Source organism: Saccoglossus kowalevskii, chromosome 20 (assembly GCF_978046115.1).
Source record: "Saccoglossus kowalevskii chromosome 20, keSacKowa6.1, whole genome shotgun sequence".
NCBI lineage: Eukaryota > Metazoa > Hemichordata > Enteropneusta > Harrimaniidae > Saccoglossus > Saccoglossus kowalevskii.
The window spans coordinates 21,970,316-21,981,425 of record NC_140660.1 but is presented as its reverse complement, the minus strand read 5'-3'; the positions used below and the strand labels follow the sequence as shown (position 1 = coordinate 21,981,425).

General features: G+C 33.0%; 1 long non-coding RNA gene across 1 annotated transcript; it reads left to right on the top strand.

The window, feature by feature from the left end:
• Window positions 1-4,428: 4,428 nt before the first annotated feature.
• LOC144347286 (uncharacterized) lies at window positions 4,429-5,403 on the top strand. Its single transcript, XR_013419610.2, has 3 exons — window positions 4,429-4,467; window positions 4,966-5,007; window positions 5,231-5,403. It is a non-coding gene; the product is annotated as an uncharacterized LOC144347286 (long non-coding RNA).
• The last annotated feature ends 5,707 nt before the right edge of the window (window positions 5,404-11,110 follow it).

The following is an 11,110-nucleotide window of genomic DNA, read 5'->3' as shown; positions in this document are numbered from 1 at the left end:
TGATTTTTTTAACTGTAATTGTTAGTTCAGTACATAAATTTCATACTTTTCACTTAAATCATTTCATGTACATGTTACATTTTTATGTTTTCTTTTCCACACAGGTCAGTCGACTTCAAACCATTCCTCTATTGACCAAATTTCCAATGTTATCGAACACGTAGACAGTTTATCGGAGCAGGGTGATGTCACAGGTATGATAATTGCATATCTGATTTGGGTTATATTTGATTTTTTTAACTGTAATTGTTAGTTCAGTACATAAATTTCATACTTTTCACTTAAATCATTTCATGTACATGTTACATTTTTATGTTTTCTTTTCCACACAGGTCAGTCGACTTCAAACCATTCCTCTATTGACCACATTTCCAATGTTACCGTACACGTCGAAAGTTTATCGGAGCAGGGTGATGTCACAGGTATGATAATTGCATATATGACTGCACAACCTTGTTGATTTGAGGCATATTTGATTTTTATAACTGACTTCATCTACGTGTTTGAATTATATGTTTGTTTGTTTATCACATGTTCCTCATAATTTGTATTTCAATCATCCAATACAGATAATATACCAGAGCATTCAGTTATAGACCTTGAAGTTGCAAATGAGATACTTGGTTCTATAGCAATGGACCAAACACAAGGTAATTGACCATGATATGGAAATACGGAATGTATTCTTGAGATACATCGTTGATATAAAACATATTGGTGTTCACTGACTCGAGAGCCCATTATATTAATAAGTATTAATCTCATTATTTAGGTTACAATAATCAAGTGATTGATATTATGAGGGTTCTGCGTGAGTCACGTGAAACTGCTGAGAAAGAGACAGAGAATATCACTCGTCTGAGGGATGCCCTACTCAGAGAAGGGCTGGAAGAATGCCTACCGCCAACACCAATGGATGGGAATTGCTTATTCCACGCACTGTGTGAACATATTTGTAGAGTTAAGGACATCCCACGGACAGAACTATCTCACTACGAGTTACGCGAACTCATTTTAAACTTCATGTCGGAATCAAAAACTGAGCTTCAGGTAAGAAATAGCATATAGCATTTGTGTTCAGTTACATTCTCATAGATTTCTGTGAGACGAGTCGCAAACATGTATTAACATTACGGCAAATAGTAGTTTCTTCATGCTCAATATTTGAATGACAATATAGTTATTAATATCCAAAAACAATGCAGTTAGTATTATTGAGAGTATATTGAGAGTTTTTATCCTTAAATTTTAATAATTAACATAAGTCATTCCCGATTAAAAAATAATATGATAAATGCAGTTTAGTATCATGTTGTACCGTGGGATTTGTTTGTGTCTTTTTTATTATTATTTGTTATTCCATGTGTCGTTCAACTATGTAAATTATACATAATATGTAACATAATATTTAGGGTTTTGACAGAATCAGAAAATTGTATAAATACAAATAAAGACAGTCATTGCGCATTATTAATACTAAACAATTATTGCATAATTTATTTTTCTCTGATTTTCTAAAGGGCTTACTATGTGTTGAACTACGTAATATGAAAACAACTTTTGAGAATTACATCGACTACATGAAAGGACCGAGCGTTTGGGGTGACCAGATTATACTTGTTGTTGCTTCAATTATGTTACAATCGGAAATTAAGCTTGTAACCCCAACTTATACCAGGATCATAAGTCCGCCACATGACGTACCACTTAATGAGATGAAATACCTAGGGTATCTGCCAAACCTTCATTACATGGCGGTTAAACCTTTACAAGGTCAGTGTGTACAATAATCATTCATTTTTAAACTTTCTTTAAAATTCCTGTTCTTTGTAAATTAACAAGACTTCATGCTGTATTGTATTATGCAGAAATTAACAAGGATACAATGAAATACAATCTACGAGTTAATCCATCAAAGGTAATTATACGCAGTGAATGCTGTAAAAAATGTGTAAATCAATCTGAATTACGAATATGAGCTTCATATTTCTCGTTGTTATGGTTGAATGTAGAAATATTTTACACTGTACTAGTATACATCGACGTATTGTTTTATTACAGAAACACTTTTCTGATAAGTGGATAACAGAGACTGTAAAGAAGAAAAAACTGCGGAAAGGTACGAAGCTCTGAAATAACAATAAAATACGAGATAACTGTTCTGTAATTTTTCAACACAGCGTGCCAAGGATATTTTAGATATGGTATATACGTTAGTTAATCTCATCTATGTTTGAAATTCTATATTATTTCAATGACATTGCTATTATTATCGGGGACAGCGAACAGGATCATCAAAAACCAACATTAGGTAAGTAAGTACAAATCTAATGTGCCACCCAAGATAAATTGTGTTGTGCAATTTATTCAGTTTTTGAGCTTACCAAATAATGCAATAACGAATTGAAAGGCAATAAGAATGTATGGTATTTGGCCTCAAATTGGCGCCAGTACAGTCCCCATTGTTCCTCATTGGCGGCTCCTTTGTAAACTTTACCCCATGACCTCAACTTGACTTCGTGACCTTGATCAGGCCTCTGGGGCACCTTGGTTCTTTGAAACACATGCGAACACCAACACACATTTACATATTAGATTTTTTTTCCAGAAATCTCAGGTCTGTCACAAATGCATAGGCGAAATGATGAAGTACGTATAGATTAATTAATTTCATGAAAATTAATTGCATTTATTGTTACATACTAGTATGTACAAATATACAACCTAAATATATGTACTACCGGGAATTATATGTTCAAGGCATGTCAATGTAATATGTAATATGTGAAGCTAGGCGATTAGGTGTCGTACGCGAGCGCCGGTTCGAGTCACGCACGCAGTACGTGTTTACTATAATTAGACATAGTCTTTACCTTGCCGTTTATTCGGTGTTATTTGCTTACTTTACTTCCTATGTCGATAGCAACTATGAATGTAATATGTATATGATTTGTAATCACAATAATTCGTTTATAAACTAATGAATAGAATCCTGATGATGTCAGTACATGTGTCGATGCCAATGATGTAACTGAGGATAATAGTAATGCCATAGAAAGTAGTGAACCAAAGTTTGTATTCCAGAAAAGAGATATCATTAGAGAGGTAGGTTACACAACACCTGCGAATTAGCTAACAGTCAATTCAATAAATTCAGTCATGCAATATCGGAATATTCAAACTTAGCGAAAGTGAATATCCCTGTCTTATAAATGTTTTCTTGCATATTATTTCTTGATAGTTACCTTCTTATCATTGGTATATGGAACATATAATAATGTCACATTGTGAACAGAAAAGGTAAATTATATTTTAATACTTTTATGTTAGCAGTTTTAAGTACACACACATTTTTCTTTCGCATACTTCAGAATAGTTTTTTCTCAAATTTGACGGTTTTTCTTTGATGTTTTGACAGAGAGTTGCCTGAGGTAAAAAGACATGTAGAATGTCTCGAAGGTGACAGAGAGAAAACCCGCCTGAAGTATTGCTTTGGACTCGATCTTTTCACCCTCGAGGTAAGCTGACTATAAGCTAATCAGTGTTGCTAACTTGAGTCTGTTTAATATAGAATAGAGACTTAACAAGACCTGGCTTTAATTTGTTACAGGCTGTGGATTCCCTTATTGAGTATTTAAATAATAAATGTGTAATAGTTAAATCCGGTCCCAGGTATGTTAACGAGTTATTTTGTCATGAGTTATTCTTTAATTTTTATACTCACTTTTGTAAATGTGTTTGAAAATTTGTATTTTTCGTTCTCATCCAATAATTTCACAACTCTTATGTTTGCTCTATACAATAGAACCTGCGATTAGGTTTACTTCTCGTGGGCGTGCAATCAAATTTTCCAAAATCTCGAAGCAATTTAACTTTGAAACACTCCCACTAACAGAAGAGTGGGGACAATTTGTACTTTAGTGGTTTCATACGAAATATAGCTTTTGTTGTTTAATTTCGAAATATTGACAACATGAACGCCAATACCATGTCAACATAAATGAAGAACGAACATTATCCAAGTGTCCACGAACTTTAAGATATACCTCAAAACTTCTATTTCAAACGATAGTCAATAGAGGACACCTGTTAAAAAATAGGCAATACTTTCACAGTACAACTTCAGCATTAAGCATGGACAAGTTATTGAATGCCAATTATTGAATTATACAGATTGTACGACAGATTCTCTACGATAAGAACACCCTCTGGCAAGAGTGATGATATACTAACAGAAACTTTCAGAAATGGGTCAGTATGTTAACATATTTATATATTGAGTTTCATTATCATTTAAGTAAGATTGGTTAGTAATTGTGATTGTTTTTTACAGCCCACCATCGATGGTAACCGCATATATGTTTCAAGTATTATCAAAAGAAATAATGATTAAACTTGCAATGGAAAAACATGGATTTACATACACTGAGGCCGACCAACATTGCTCATCGACAGAAATCAGTAACAGTATGTACGATTAGAATCTAAGTTGCAATCAATTTAGTATTTCTGTACTAATATATCGACTATTTCATATAATTTTATAGAATAATAAGGTTGATACAGAGTTATGTTTTAATATGCCAGATACATTGTTATAATTTATGTTACCCTTATGTTCTTTATACGTGTTTTAACTGTAATCATTTATCTGCATAATATTAAATAAATTCCAGTTAAAATTGTTAATAGAGTGTTGTATCTACCAGGTACATTCATATAACTTAACTGCACATTTTGCATTGTTGCATATAATAAATGTATAAACTAAATGTCGTTTTGACTATTTATTTGATACAGAATTTTTAATATAATGTCACATTCAAATAGTTACTACTTTATGTGACCTAATACACATCATGTAATTCCATACTCATTCAGAGCACGGTAGTTATAAGTATTTATCAACAAATATCAATTCTTAACGTGTCCATGCAATACCATAACTATCTGATTTTTGTTTAGGTAAACAGTCTCGTCGTATGAGATCAGGAATCAAACATATGAGTAAGTATTTTACATGACCGCATTTAGATAATAAAAACTTAGAGTTAAGATTTGGGAATATTGCGTTTACTTTTTTATTGTGTAGCCTATGAATACGAGGGAAAATCGACGATTAACATTGTTTACTTAAGTTTCGATGAGGTGGTGGATTGACGAACATCTTGCCGACTGAGGGCAGTGTTACATTAGCTAACTAAGTTATATTCCGTGTTAATTATTTCAGGTGTAATCAGGACAGAAGTATCCACGGAAGCAATATACGAATCTGAGTTCGAGAAAGCAAAAGTTGACACAGCATAACATTGTATCAGTCTCATTATTCTACAACAGAAATCACTATCTGTGTAATTTCTTTCACGCATTTTTTCAATAAATAGATCACGTTTCTGTAACAAATCGTTTAGATTATTACATTTCGAGCATACCGAATGGTTTCACCTTTGATAAATTCATTTGAATACTGATGTGGAATGACAAAAATTACGTTTATTGAAATATTGAAACGTTTCCGTTGTCTTGCGTTAGGGAATATTCAAATGTGAGCCAGTATTTTTTATGAAGCATGTTGGCTTCCTTAACAAATGTGTTTAATTCTAGTACTAACATGAAGATGTCATTTCGAAAGCGGTACAAAGTTTTGATATTTTGAGCACTGAGTAGTAAAATTCGATTTTCCAGTGGGTGGAATGTTATTATGTAAGCAATCTCAGGCGAAGCTGGTGATCCCATGCTAATTCCGCATGTTGGGGTAGGTATAGAATAGGTTAGAATAACGTGCCATAGTTTGAAATTTATGAAAATAATGGTTTCAAATACTCAATCCATATTATCACGGCGCACCTTTAAACTCGTACAGGACAGGACTGACACAGACAATACTCTAACTCATGTATAAAAATTAGATCACTGTGTGTCCTTTTCGAGACACAATATATACAGATTTTCACTCAACGTGAATCACTATGATGCACGTTGTTGTTCGTAAATCAGAAGAAAATCAGTTCAGAAAATAAGTGTTGACACCGTTATTGAAATGTACAAAATGTTATCTATACAGATATGTTGAATAAATTGAAATACACTATTAATAGTAAAAATGCATTGCTCATTTTAAAAAGTTAAAGGCGCATGTTAATTACGTATATTTCCATAACTATATATATTTCCATAATCTTTGTACAGAAAACTTACTTTCTGACCTCAAAATGTAGCATATTTGTATCGGGTCTGTGGTTACGCTCACTTGTGAACAGTTTTCCGTAACGAATACGACGACCAACACTCGTTTGTCGAAATAGGGTGGTCCTATGACATTGGTGCTAAAGTGTTTTTTGTTTTTTCTGGCCCTGAAATCACCACCGTAGGGTATTTGTGTCGGATAATTATATATTTCGCATGGTTCATTCATTTATTCACATTTTTCTGCAAAAAATATCGAAAACGAACAATTTAGGCCCAAATTTATACTGTGAAAAATTATTATATTGTTTTCAATGTTTATTGTGCTAAGGAACATTTTACTACAAACATTTTCAAAATTGTCTGTAATTGTGTCGATTTTAAAATAGCGTTCGCTAGCTTCACCCTAGTTGCTCTACTATTGAGGTCGGTATGTTAGGGCATTGAAACAATACTAAAATGAAGCCCTTAAAAGTTTCCCAATTTAAAGTGCTAATCAGCACCGGCTTGAGATCATTCATATAGAAGTAAACCGGACCATACCGTACCGAGCGTCAAAATCCTGGCGAGCGTCGGTTGAGTAAGTCGCTCGGGGTTAGATCGAAGTCACAGTAGAGGGCGCATCGCTCTGTAATAGAACGCGCTGTAGTGGAACAGCGCGTTCTAATAGAATGGCCGGAGCCAACTCTATTTGTGGCTACATGTACATACAGTACTCAATTCGCCCAACCTCTCGCTCACTTCCGCTTTTCAAACGTTTTTTTTTTTCCTCGCTTTTGTGGCAGTTTTTTTTTTACATCGCGAAACTACAACACAGTTGGAGTTGTTCCGGTGAAACAGCCGCTTTGAAATCGATGCAACTTCAACTAGCCATTGCTCACCCTGAAATAAAAAAAATAAACATTCAAAGAGCTTCAGGGAATAAATAATAACCATTCTTCAATTCGCAATCGCTAGCTTTATTTTATTCAATCAGTTTTTCAACTTCCGCACTAAAAATGGTTGAAAATGTGGGTTTGGTTTTCTCGCAAAGTCCTGTTGATAATTCAGACAAATATGGTTCTGTGACCCAGGTCATGCTCTGATCAGGTGACTTTCAGCAAATCAATGATGTTGTAACAAAACATATTTGACGCTAATTGAAAGGTCGTCATACCATCCAATCTCCGGCTTTGATTCACATAGGTTTTTTGTGCTGTGACAGGCTTCAAAATTATTCACTGAAAAACATAGGCATATTTTTACAAAATGATGGGATTTGAGCTCAGTACAAAAAGAATAATTAGACTGAGATACATTTAGTGTCTACAGGGAATCAGATTTCTTTGCAAGTTGTGAAATAAGGTAAACCAGAGTAGAGTAGATTTCAGTACCAAAGGACTTCCGTTTGAATCATCATTTTCAAATTGATCATTGATTAATTGCGTAAAACGAGGAGTGAACACGAAATAGCTGTGACAGCAAAATAGGTAATTTCGCATTCTGCCTCCAGGGCACCACTGTTTATGTAATTTATTTATGCTTAAAGGTCAAAGATGATAGAGAAGAGTTGTTTGCATGTGACCCCCATTTGTTCTTGTCTCTTTATTGTGATTAGACATGCCAAGTATAAAGTCTGCGAAATTTGTGGATTAAAAGTGCTGAGTCCAAATTGTGTGCGATGACATCGACGAACTTCAAGACAAAGCTGTAGGAATTTTGTTGGATGGTGACAGTGATGCCAACTTGGACTTTGAGGGTTTGGCTTTGCCAAAGATAGCTAAATGTGCAAATAGAGATCTGAGAATTTTTTTCGAACAACTATGAACCTTTCGTAATTTTCACTGTGTAAACTCGTAAATTATTATTGTTTGTGTGTGACTGTTGCTACGGTATTTGTCAAAACCGAAAATAATTTTACGCAGTTTAACCCGTGACATTTTCAGTTCATTTGCGGTGATTCCTCACAGTCCATTTTTGACTCTCGTGTGCGAAGTCACTTTTTTTGTTCCACCGTTATCTCAAGAACCACTAATCAAATTTTGGTGAAACTTGGTACATAGATGCTCTGTGATAATGCGCAGAGTTGATAAGGTTTTGGTAAAAAGCCATGAAAATTAATTACCTAATTTGCATGATAATTAGCTGATTTTTAGCTGTTTCATGTCTGTTCTACTGATATTTGAAGAACCACTCATTGGATTTTGATGAAATTTGGCACATGCATGCTCTGAACTAATGTGCAGATTTGATTAGTTTTGGGTAAAAATCTGTTTATATTAATTATCTAATTTGCATAAAGATTAATCAATTTTTGGCTTTTCCACTGATATCTCACGTACTATCATAACATTTCAATAAAACTTGGTACATAGATGTCATATGACACTGCACAGACCTGATAGTTTTTAGGGTAATATGAGTACATATTAATTACCTAATTTGCATAATTAATATTCAGCTTTTGATATTTCGAGTAGTAATGATCATGTTTCAATGAAACTTGGTACATAGATACTTGAGAACTGTGCAGAAACCTAATTAGTTTTTGGGTAAATATTTGTGCATATTAATCACCTTATTAGCATAAATAGTTATTTTTCAGCTTTTCGCCTGGTAACTCAAGTACTGATCATCATATTTCAATGAGACTTGCTACATTGATCTTCTAGGACTATGCAGAAACCTGATTTCAATGAACCTAGGACTATACACCATATTAGTTTTTGGTAAATATTTATGTTTCTTAATCACCTAATTAACATAATTAATTAATACTGATATCTCAAGTATTAATCATCACATTTGAATAAAACTTGGTACATAAATACTCTAGGACAATAGACAGTCTGATTAATTTTGGGTTAAAATCTGTTCTTATTAATTCTCTAATTAGCATAATAATCAATAATTGTTTGGTTCTAATCACATTTCAATTAAACTTGGTACATTGTGCAGACCTTATTTGTTTCACACTTAAATCTGTTCATCATAGTTACCTTATTTGCATAATTAGTTTTCTGCGTTTCCATCAATATCTCAAGTTCAAGTAATTTTTAATTAATTTTTAATGTCTCCAATACTCTCAGCACACAGGAGTTTTTTCTAAGCTTTCTTTGATGAAGTTCAATATTGGTTTATATGGAATTCAATATTGGTTTATATGGAATTCAATATTGGTTTATATGGGGTTCAATATTGGTTTATATGGGGTTCAATATTGGTTTATATGGGGTTCAATATTGGTTTATATGGAGTTCATTATTGGTTTATATGGAATTCAATATTGGTTTATATGGAATTCAATATTGGTTTATATGGAGTTCATTGTTGGTTTATATGGAGTTCAATATTGGTTTATATGGGATTCAATATTGGTTTATATGGGGTTCAATATTGGTTTATATGGAGTTCAATATTGGTTTATATGGAGTTCAATATTGGTTTATATGGGGTTCAATATTGGTTTATAAGGAGTTCATTATTGGTTTATATGGGGTTCAATATTGGTTTATATGGAGTTCAATATTGGTTTATATAGAGTTCAATATTGGTTTATATGGAGTTCAATATTGGTTTATATGGAGTTCAATATTGGTTTATATGGGGTTCAATATTGGTTTATATGGAGTTCAATATTGGTTTATATAGAGTTCAATATTGGTTTATATGGAGTTCATTATTGGTTTAATGGAGTTCAATATTGGTTTATATGATGTTCATTAATTTATTGGTCCATAAATATAATTTATTGTCAGACATCTTTTTTACAAACTGCCCTGCTCACAATTTCACAAGTTAGTGTACATGTATGCAAAGCTAAGGTCATGTAATAAATGACATGGAAATAAAATTTTCTATAATTATGTATTTTTTATTCAACAGTTCCGTGAAGCAAGGCAGTTTATTGATTGACAGTAGTACAATAGATCCCGCAGTGTCTAAAGATATGGCAGCATTGGCTGAGAAAAAAGGCTGTGTGTTTATGTGTGTTTACAAACCAAATTGAAATATTCAAATTAAATTGAAATATTCAAATTGAATTGAAATATTCAAATGGAATTCAAATATTCAAACCAAATTGAAATATTCAAACCAAATTGAAACATTCAAATTGAATTGAAACATTCAAACAAAATTGAAACATTCAAATTGAATTGAAATATTCAAATTGAATTGAAATATTCAAACCAAATTGAAATATTCAAACCAAATTGAAATATTCAAATTGAATTGAAATATTCAAACCAAATTGAAATATTCAAATTGAATTAAAATGTCTATGTTCATTAAAGTGAGCACAGCAAAAGCTGCTAAACCCTGTGGCATTATTTTGAATTCTGGTCAACTCACTCATGAACTGATAACTTGCTGTTCGCACGCCTCAACGTTGTATGGTTACGTCAGTTCTATGTTGTAGTAAATCTATTTACTTGCTTGACTGTGACTTGCGCCCCTCTTCCTGGTGTACTTGATGGAGTACCATCCATTAATAACTATCAAGGTGGTTTTGGAACAGCTCTCATGACGAAGGTAAAGTATTCTGTTTTTGCACCAATAGTGTAGTGGATGGTAGGTATCAAGTTGCAATACTATGAGGTTATTACAAGGATATTGAAGACAGGAATTCATTATCGGAATTTTGAAATACAAAATGTTTAGAACAGATTTAGCAAACTTCTTTGTGTGGGGTCTGTCAAACCCTGGGGGCAGCCATGTTTGTTTTTTAATATTAGAGGGCACTTATGTGTGTATTCATTCCATATTTAGGATCTGCGTTTCCTAATATGGTAGGATGAAAATACTAAGTGCAATACCGCAAAATTTCGACTTGCTATAACTTATGGCATTACGGTGACAGACGTATAATAATAAGTTTTATTGTATTCCTCTAAAGGTACCAAACCCCTACACTAGATGAGTACCAGAATGCTGAGACCAATAC